The following is a 9,768-nucleotide window of genomic DNA, read 5'->3' as shown; positions in this document are numbered from 1 at the left end:
CCTAGTGCCTGTCATGCCTGCTTTTCTAATGCCTCACCTCATGAACAACCCAAACACATAACTTTGCTTCCAAAGATTTTCTAGAGTTCTGCTGACTGTTTTCATTCTTTCCATGTCTATCTTTATATTTACTGGCAATTATTTGCTCTTCATTTATGCGTATAAATCATGTAATAACACCAAGGTTATGCACTCTCAAGGCTACTCTTCCACAGACTCAGAGTGTTTTTTGACAATGAACAGAGGCTAAAGCTGAGAAGAGACACAGGGAGCCTGCTGCCCTAATAAAGCTGTCTGACCTCTCAATGCAATAAAATAACCCAGAGTATAGCACAAAGAAAAGGAAAGGATGCATTATTCTGTGGATGTAGTTGACAAGCCATCACAATTTGCTGTTATTAGAAAGCTTAAAGCAGTACTAGCTACGTAGGCATTTTCCTTCTTGGTGAACACAGTTACTGCTGGTATCTAGTGCCATGTCAGGCACACCAACGAAATACAAGAGTGCTCACATAAATATGGCCTGCCATGTGGAGGTATAAGTCATGATAAGCCGTGTGGTGCAAAGGCAAATATGCGTGTGTGGTAGTTTGGCCTAGGCCTTCCTTGGTGACCAGTTTGTAACCAAAGAAGGGCCCAGATTTACCCAGTATTCCCTACGATTTTTACGTAAGCCAGGCTATAAGAAGAAAGGAGGGAAGGCCTTCGCTCTCTCTCCTTCCGGTGGCTTGGAGGTGCAGGTTCCCTGCTGTTGAGTCTGCCGTGTTGGGGAGCAAGGCCTGGTAAGGCCTTGTCGACCTTGGGAGGCGAAGGTTGCCGGCGATCGTTCCAGAGCGACTCTCGGTTGTCCCAAGGAGAGTAGTGAGACATTTCTTTGCTAACTCTTTTAGTTGCTAGATATTGGGCTACTAATCGGGATATATACATATATTTTATTTTGGTTTTGTTCCTTTTCCCTTCCCCCTTTCCGTTCCCTTGTGAAATTGTATATATATTTCAATTTTATATATCTGTAACATAAGTGTAAATATATTTGTATGTTTTGCTTTAGCTGTCTCTCTTGTTTCAGTTTTCTTGGTTGTTTTTTTCCCTCTTCTCCCTGAGGTTTGGGGGGGGACGACTTCTTCTGATAAGGTTTGGAGACTTGGCAGGGAGCCAGCTTCAAACCATATCAGCGTGTTTGAAAGCTGAGAGCAGGCTCAGGAACTTACTTCATGGCTTAAGTAAGTAAAGACCAGATAGGGAAATCATGTTTCAGGGACTGTCAGTTACGCTTCTTGGGGCAATGAGGAGCTGATGAGGAGATGCTGATCTGTATCCGACTCATAGACAAGTTAAACTAAGAAATAGGCATTTTGTAACAATTTGTAACTCCTTGCAAGAAGAAGGTGGGCGGGGGAGAAGCACATCTTGAATCAGAACTAATTACGGTGGAACTACTGCAAAGGAGTATGGCCTTATCCTAAAGGACTAGGGGTACCAGTTTTTGTGAACTTTGGAGTAAAAAACCTGTATCTTGACAGGATGGTGCAGAATAGGTTAAACAAATATATTTTTGGTTATATGCAAATTTTGTCAGAATGGTATCTGAACCAGGGCAGTGTCAAATCTTCCTGTCACACTCACTGAAATAGTTCATCGCTCAGTTGAACTGCAGGACTATCAAGACCTTTGTTATTTGACTGTGCTCTATTACTCTGAGCAGATGGAATGACTTTGGAGATTGGGTGCCCGATATTGTCGCACTTTCCTTATTTCATTATTTTGTCTGCAACCCGAAATATTTCCCTGGGGGAGGGCAACCTTTCTTTGAGCCGTCAGTGCGGTCACCTCTGTACAGCAGGGGAGCAGAAGCTGCACCTAATTAGCTAAACAGAGTAACAACAAGGATGACCTCCAGCCAGCCCCTGCTTACAAGACAATGAAGCAAGATTTGTAAATACCATGTAGAGAGGGCCTTGACAGCAGAAGTTGCCAGTCACATCTGGAGAAAGTCTATAAGCCCTTTACAAAGGTGAGAAATTTGTAGCGAGAAAGGCAGGTTTGACCTAGCTTTCATCAAGCTGGCTGAGGTATCCACAGCAACAAAGACAGGCTCTTATACAGCAGCATGAACCAATGGCCACATAAACAGGAAGGGAGCCCAGTGGTTCTGTAGTCTGCAATACTGGCGCAGGGAAAGGAGAACTCCAAGGCAGAGGAGAAGAAGAGAAATGTGCACGGAACAGCAGGGTCTTTTCTGAGGCTGAGCAGACAGACCTCAATTGGCACAGGCACAGAAAACCACATTTATCATCCACCCACAGACCTGGGACTGCCGGCTTGAGTACTCTCATCAGCAGCTTCAGTTCTCATAGGCATCAAAGAGGGGTGGCTTGCAGGGAGGGAGGAGGGTGAAGTAGCCTGGTAACTGGGAGGACACAAGGACAACAAAGTAGAGTGAAACAAGGTAGTTGGTTTACAATAGTAGGAGCATGGGGTTGTCTCAGTGCAAATGCCCAGGAGCTACTTCTGGAGAGGGACAATCTGTCCTGTAATGACAGGGTTAATTTTAAATTGGCAGAGAGCTCCTGGGACTTTTTAGCTTCCAGTGTCAAATCTTTGGGGCTGGCAGTTGCTAATTACAATAATATGAGGTGACAGTCACATGAGGAGTGATGGATTGCTGAGCAGGGCTGAAAATCCAGAAAGTCAGACCATAATGAATTATAGTAGCAGGATGCAGGAACTCCTTTCCCAAATTTTGTCTTCCTCTCTCCCCACTTCTTTCCCATACCATATGTAGCACCACAAAAGCAAAACAGTACAGAGAAATCATTCTCATGACTAGAATGCAAAAGGGATGGAGGGCACGGGGAGCTGGGTTTCAATGTCTACGCTGTCACTCCAGCTATCAAAATTCACAAAGCACATGGCCAAAAGGGACCAAGTAAGCATCTCATTTCAGTTCCCACATAATATTGGCTGCCAGATAGCATCTGTCTTTAGTGGCTGTTAAAGCAAAATCATTACGAACTCTTAAGAGTTTATTTTGACACAAAGAATCCTACACAAAGAAAGTACAAAACCATGAGCTGTTTCACACCATAAGTGTTCTTACTCAGCATTCACTTTGCATGGGCCTGAAAGGTCAAGCAGAGATAGGCTCTTTTGTAAAACTGAGACACTTTTAAGTCACATTCTCAGCCCTTTTTCCCCTTATCTAGCTCACAGAAAACTGGCTTTGGCTCAGCCCATTCCCATGACCAGCAAGTGAATTACAGCTACTGCCATTCTCACATCAAAGATCAATTCAACCCTGACCTCAGACTTACCCCGTGGGTCTGTGCAGAGTTATAATGAGTGATTAGTTCAGATTTTCCCCTCCAGCATTTCACAGTGATGCTATGAACTGTAGGTCACAGTCTATGCTAGAGAAAGCCATGTGAGAACTTTCTAATGATACCAAAATCCTCTGAAGGAAAAACCTGCTCCCCATCCACAACAGCTGGTTTCCATGGCAAGGACCACAGTTGACTGATCTCTTAACGCTGTTCAATCGGACAGCTACAGTCACCCCCACGGAAAAGGGTGGCCCGTATTAAGCCCCAGGTCAGTAGTCCATGGATTTTAAAAATGCTACAGCTCTCTGCTGTGGCCACATCTAAAAGGTTTCTCATGGATTAAACTGAAATAAAAGCTAACCGACCCTTACATGGAAACAAGCTTTGTGTTACACTTCGGAAATAAAAAAATAGGACTGGTGGCTCTTTTGTATCTCTTTGCAGATTATGGAGAGTATCTTAAGAATACTTTGATTCCTTTTCATAACTTCTGCATTTAAACATAACAGTTTTCCTACCTGTTTTCTCACAACAGACTTTCTATATGCTTCAAGAAACATATAAAGCTACAAATTTTGAGGTCAAACTTAGAAGAAGATGAAAGAGGGAGAAGGTAATTTATCATAGATCTATAAAAGACTTCTTATATATTCAGTAGAAATTTCACTCAAATGTCCAGTGAGACCAGTGGAGAAGAAGTCTTTTTCTGAAGGACTCGTGTAAAGTTTTAGAACATTTCTATCTCTGCTGATCTGGTGATGACTGCTTTTTCAAGAAAGCTCTCCAGCTGTATCAGATAGGAACTAACAAAAGCAGAAAGATAGCCAAACTTGAATTTAGCTCAAAAACTAAATATAAAGCTATTATGTTAAAAAAAAAATTCCTCTCCACACACACACACACACATTAAAAAAAAAAAAAATCTTCAATGAAAAGGGGGATTCAGTTCCTCAGCTCATGTATAAAAAGGTCCTGGTAAAATGCTGTCTGCTAAATCTGTGACAAGATTCAGCACTGACTCAGCCTGAAGCATCTGCCTCTCTCCTGAATCAATGCCACCTGAATTTCCTGTAGCGTCAAGGCTTTTTTAATTTCTTTTGGCAGCTTCACCTTCAGACACTGCACCCTGCCTGTCTAGACTTAATACGGGACTGTAGCTAAAGATTTGTTATGGATTTCAAGCATATATGCTAAAAGAAACACTGATAACAGCTACTGCAATGACAATAGACCTTTTTAGTAAAAAGCACTAGGAAAAAACCTAGCTTTTAGCAGTGGCATATGACTGGAAAAATACCATGCCCTGTCCTGACCTTTGAAACTGTAATAGCACACATTCATCAAATTGGTTTTTCCTCGTTGTAATGATCCTGAAAGAGTCCGGTAATCACAACAGCTCTGTAATCTGCAACAACTTTAGGGAATTCACTTATTAGCATAAATGGTAAGAGTTACTAGAACAGGGCAAATTTCCAACCTGAGGAGCAGAGCAGGGAGGAACAGTTCTACCAGTGCTGTGACAAAAGCTGGAATTCGATTATGATTAAACCATGCAAGAGGTTCTTCACTTTTAGTGGATCTGCATAACAAAACAAACGAACAAACAAACAGAAAAAACCAACCAAACAAAAAAAGCGCATCAATTTCTGTTCATAAACTGTGCATGACTTCTTACTGTGTGTATGTAATAGCCAAGTTACTGAGTATGCCCAGGTTTGAAGAAAGGCTATATCAGTAAATTTATTTGAAATCACTTCTGGGAAGAGATCTGTGGAAGTCAGTAATGATGGCAATAGGCTCCTTGGAACACTAGGAAATTCTATGTAGCCATTCTAGGATGTCTGCACAAACCCTGAAGTTGATCAGGCTGCCTTCCCTTGCACAATTTAGCTATTTTTCCACTCTCCAACTTTTCCCCACTCCAAGCTTTACATGAGCAGGGAGTGTTTCTCACAAAGGTTTGAGACTGTTGCTTATGAGCAGTCTTTGGGGGTAATCTGATCTAGCAATGATGATCAATGTATGAAACAGTTGTTCACTGATTACTTGGAAACTGAGTTTTCAAAATAATAGATTTTAGAGTTGCAGAAGAAGAATAGTTATCATGGCATCTAGACAGCTTCCCAAACCAGGAAAATTTCTTTCAGTTGTTTCTTTACTAATGTTTAAGTGCAGCTTTCTTACCCCTTCCTCAGAGACCTTACGACTTTAATTTTGCTTTTCCTGTTTTCTTCTATTACTTAATCCTTAATTTAATACTACACATCTAGACAGGAAACTATTACAAAAGTAATTCAAAAGCTTATGTTAACTTGGAAAAATAGCACCGCAGATAATGTTTTTCTTTCTTCACAGCAATATTCCATGCAGTATCATATCAGAATTTTCTACAGCTACTTCCAAGAAGAAAACAGCTCTGCAATATCCTCCAGTATCACAGGATCTTAAGTAGTAGTTTGCCTTTTGCAAAGAAAGAATTACACAAAATAGAAGCTGAACCAGCATCTCTGTAGGGAGGTAGCAAGAAAAAGGGGTTGGGAAAGGTGTGCTTTCCCAGGACTGGAGTCTGATTTTAAACTGGTGCCTAGATGCTGGAGCTTAAAATCTGTTTCTAGCCCTAAGGTCCTGGTGAACACTAGGCCTACTGTGTAAACTAATTTTTTTTAACCTTTCCTATTTTTCAAAAGGGTGGTTGAACTTAAAGTGCTTTGAGAATATCAAGTAAATGGGGATAGAAAAAATGAACTCCAGCCTTCACCACATACATTACTCTGAAAGGAGATAATATCTCTGAGCTAAAAATTTGACTAGGATATATCTTTATCCCTTATGAAGCATGGCCTTCTAGCAGCTCCGTCCTCCATAATACCAAGGCTTTTGTAATGTCATTTCAAAAACACAATAAAGGAACCCCAAATCCTCCAACTTTCATAACTACTGACAGTTCAGGAAGCTTATATATATATATATATATATAAGTCATGCTGCAAAGATGACAGGGAAAAGTAATCAGTAATTGAATTCAATTTACAGCTCCCAGATCATGCAGCCTCCCTGACTCATCCAAGCCACTCTGCCTTATCAGAACTGCCAGCATCACACTGAGACAGTATGTAATAAAATATGGAAAATGTGTTCGCAGTGTACAACCTCAATGTAGCTATGAGCTGACATGAAAAACACTTTCTTCTCTCAGTGAAATGCCATGATGTGGCTGCATTAGCTTGGAAGTAGATGTATATTGCTGCTGCTACTGTCACTGCTCCTACTGTCACTGCTCCTGTCACACCTGTTTTGCATATAGGGGACTTCAGGGCTCAGGATATACACACTCAGCCTCCTTCACCAGCAGAAAATGCAAAGCTTCGTTTCTGGCTATAGTCCTGAGTAATATGGGATGGAATCGTTCTTGTGCATCTAAAGGATGAAGTGCTGTGGGGTAACAACTTCATATGCCCCTTCTACCCTCATAGTGGGGAAAAAACTGGCTGCCCATGAGTCAGACCTTGCAGACACAGGAACTTGAGTAGCACAGATACTCTAATAAAACCACATGACACTACTTTCATGCAACTCAGTTTTTGTAGACACAGATCTAGTTTTACCTGTCACTGACCAAGTCTGAACCCTTGCTTTTCTCATTGCAGCTCTAGTGTCTCAGTGTTTGCCAAATAATAAATAAAGCTTTACTGTTCTTGCTCTTATTTTAGTATAGAGTTTAGGTACTAAAATAAAACCCATTAAGCTGGCTACTGTTACTCATTCAATAAGTACTACTGCATCTATGATTTTAGTTCAAAGCACCACAATTTCTCTCCATTTCATAGCTGTAACAGGGTATGGTAAGAGAATAGTGCAGCACTTCTAATGGCTCTAGAGCGATAATAACACCTGTAGCACTAAGTAGTGCTACATCTACAGCATCCTCAACAGGAGAGAAACACACAATAATTCAGGTTGGAAAGGACATTCCTCTTAAAGCCTCTAGTCCAAGCTGTGCTCAAAGTCAAGCTAACTCCAAAGTTAGGCCAGGGAGGAGAGGTATCAAGAATAACCACTTTCTTCTGCCACCACTGGGCAAGACAGAAAATAAATACTTGTTTGTGTGGATTAAATGCAGCATTTCTAAAAACTGGTGGGGAATAAAATTATCAGCCAATATAGATTCCATTTCAGATGAAAGATTGGACTTAGCACTTCATATTTGCTGCTTCTCTGACGCTTTCTGCTTTTCCAAAGATCAGATGAGCAAGGCATGGATCTGCTGTTTTTAAAGTCAAATTAAAGGGCAAGTAATTTCAGACAGAAACTGATTTTTAAATGTCAGTGTTTTCTCATAGTGCAAACTGTAGCTGAAGCCAACCAAAGTCACCAAGCTGCAGACTACTTTGCAGCTTTTCTAGTCACTGGGTTTTGAACTGTTGTACTTGATTCACTGGCCAGAACAGAATAAGGCATAGTGGTTAACATGCCAGTGAGTCAATGAAAATGTAGCTAAAATTGCCACTCTCAGCACTGGCAACATCAGTGGAATTACCTGGGTAAGAGCAATGGTGTGAAATGTTAGGAAAACGTTGCTGGTAGTCTTTGCTCCATCACCAAGAAGCTGTGAACAGCAGAGAGGAATGAATTATTACTGAGAAACAAAATTCACATATGCACACTATTCTCTTTTTTTAACCCCTACAGGAATTTTCAAATCGCGGTTCCTCCCGCTCAGAAACACTACTTATCTTCAAGGTGACTAAAAACCATCATGTCTGTCCTGTAAGAAATTCTGCTCTCTTCTGGTTTTCTTCAGTTCAGAGAGACACATGAAATTTAATATTAAATGTTCCCAGAAAGCACCGGATCCAGAAACACAGAACTGTAGATTTTCAGTCAGTCCCTGGTCAGGACATGTCTAGACTCTACAGGGAGTTGTTGTTTCACATCTGTCGTGCTCACTACCTTCCCTGCGCAGCTTTTTCCCCCAGCCAAGCCACTTCTTGATTACAGTGCAGGATGGAAGTGCCAACCTATTCACTAACTGGGATCAGGCAGGGTAGACTCTATGTAAGAAATGACAACAGACTCCTCAAAGCTTCCCAGGCATGTCAAAGGTAGGCAAAACAAAAGTGAGTCTATTCTCCACAGAGCCCTCCTCCCCACTCTTGCCCATAATTTTATGGGTTATGTAAGAACTTTCTTCCAAGGCATGGTGTTTATAAAGGGTTATGTGAGGTGAGGATCATTTATATATGATAATGTGGTTCTTCCTGCTAAAACTTCTTCCAGAATGCCTCTCAGGCATATACAACAGTGTGTAGTGCTCCCAGATGTGACCACGTTTCTAAGGAAGTAAGAGGAAAAAAACCACTCTATTGAGTTAGCTGAAAAACTCTTGTAAGATTATGCAGCTCATGCACCCTAGTGCCCATCATTTAGCTACAGGGTTTTTAATCTTAAATTTCCACTTTCTTTAGACTTTTACTACCTGTGTCCCCTACTAATACCTAAGATCTAGACGGAGGCAGCTCCAAAGAAAGTGGTCTTTTGTGTTGTCTCCATAGCCCCCTTTCCCAGGGATCTGGGGCTGCTACAGCTGGAGATGAGGCACTGAGCTATATCAGCGACTCCCACCTGCCAGGTGCATGCGGATCTGCACTGGCTGTGAGCAGAGACAACTGTGATATTGCTGCACTGTTTTTCTGAAAAAAGAGCCAACCACCACCTATAGTTTTGTCAAACAAGGCTAAGCTACAAAAAAAGTCATTAGCTAAACGCACAAAAGGACCTGGTTGATGAGTCTGAGGCAGCTTTTGAAATCTGAGGTTTATTAGTAAAGGCACCTGCCCCCTGGGATGCTTATGCTCCTGCAAGGCCATGACCAGGCACAATGGGTTTGGAGATGCCTAGAGAAGAGCAAGTCCACTGGCACCTGTCACAGGTCTTTCTGTCAGTACCAGCAACAGAATAAAAGCTCGGATTTTCTTTTTTTGTGCATGAGGCAAATGGGGAAGAGAGATAGTAAAAAGAGTGGAGGAGAAACTTGCAGCAAGAAATAGTCTCTAGATCCTTTGACTTTGGACTGTCTTAGTTATTAAAGCATGTTCAGGTCCCAGAGTTTTCTCTGGATCAAGTACACAGTTAAGTAAAGCACACCATTTCACTCTCCTGAATAGAATAGGTTCCTGATAAAGAAATAGCTCAAGGATGTTGAGTATATACACTTTCCAAGTGGCAAGTCAGATTTTGAATTTGCAACACAGCAGTTCCTCAGCATGTTTCTATCTCGTGATAAAATCAAGGTAGCTTAAAGGGTCATGTTCAAGATTTCAGTAGGTTCTGGTCACACATGAAGGTTATCTCATTGTAACTTGCTTATGTGCTTTATCCTCAAATTAAATCATCTACCAGGTCCACAGTTTCATGGAGCTCACACACAGTTATAGCAAAATCAGTT

This window comes from Corapipo altera, unplaced genomic scaffold (assembly GCF_003945725.1).
Source record: "Corapipo altera isolate COAL_440 unplaced genomic scaffold, ASM394572v1 61, whole genome shotgun sequence".
Lineage (NCBI taxonomy): Eukaryota > Metazoa > Chordata > Aves > Passeriformes > Pipridae > Corapipo > Corapipo altera.
Note: the sequence above shows the minus strand (reverse complement) of the source record.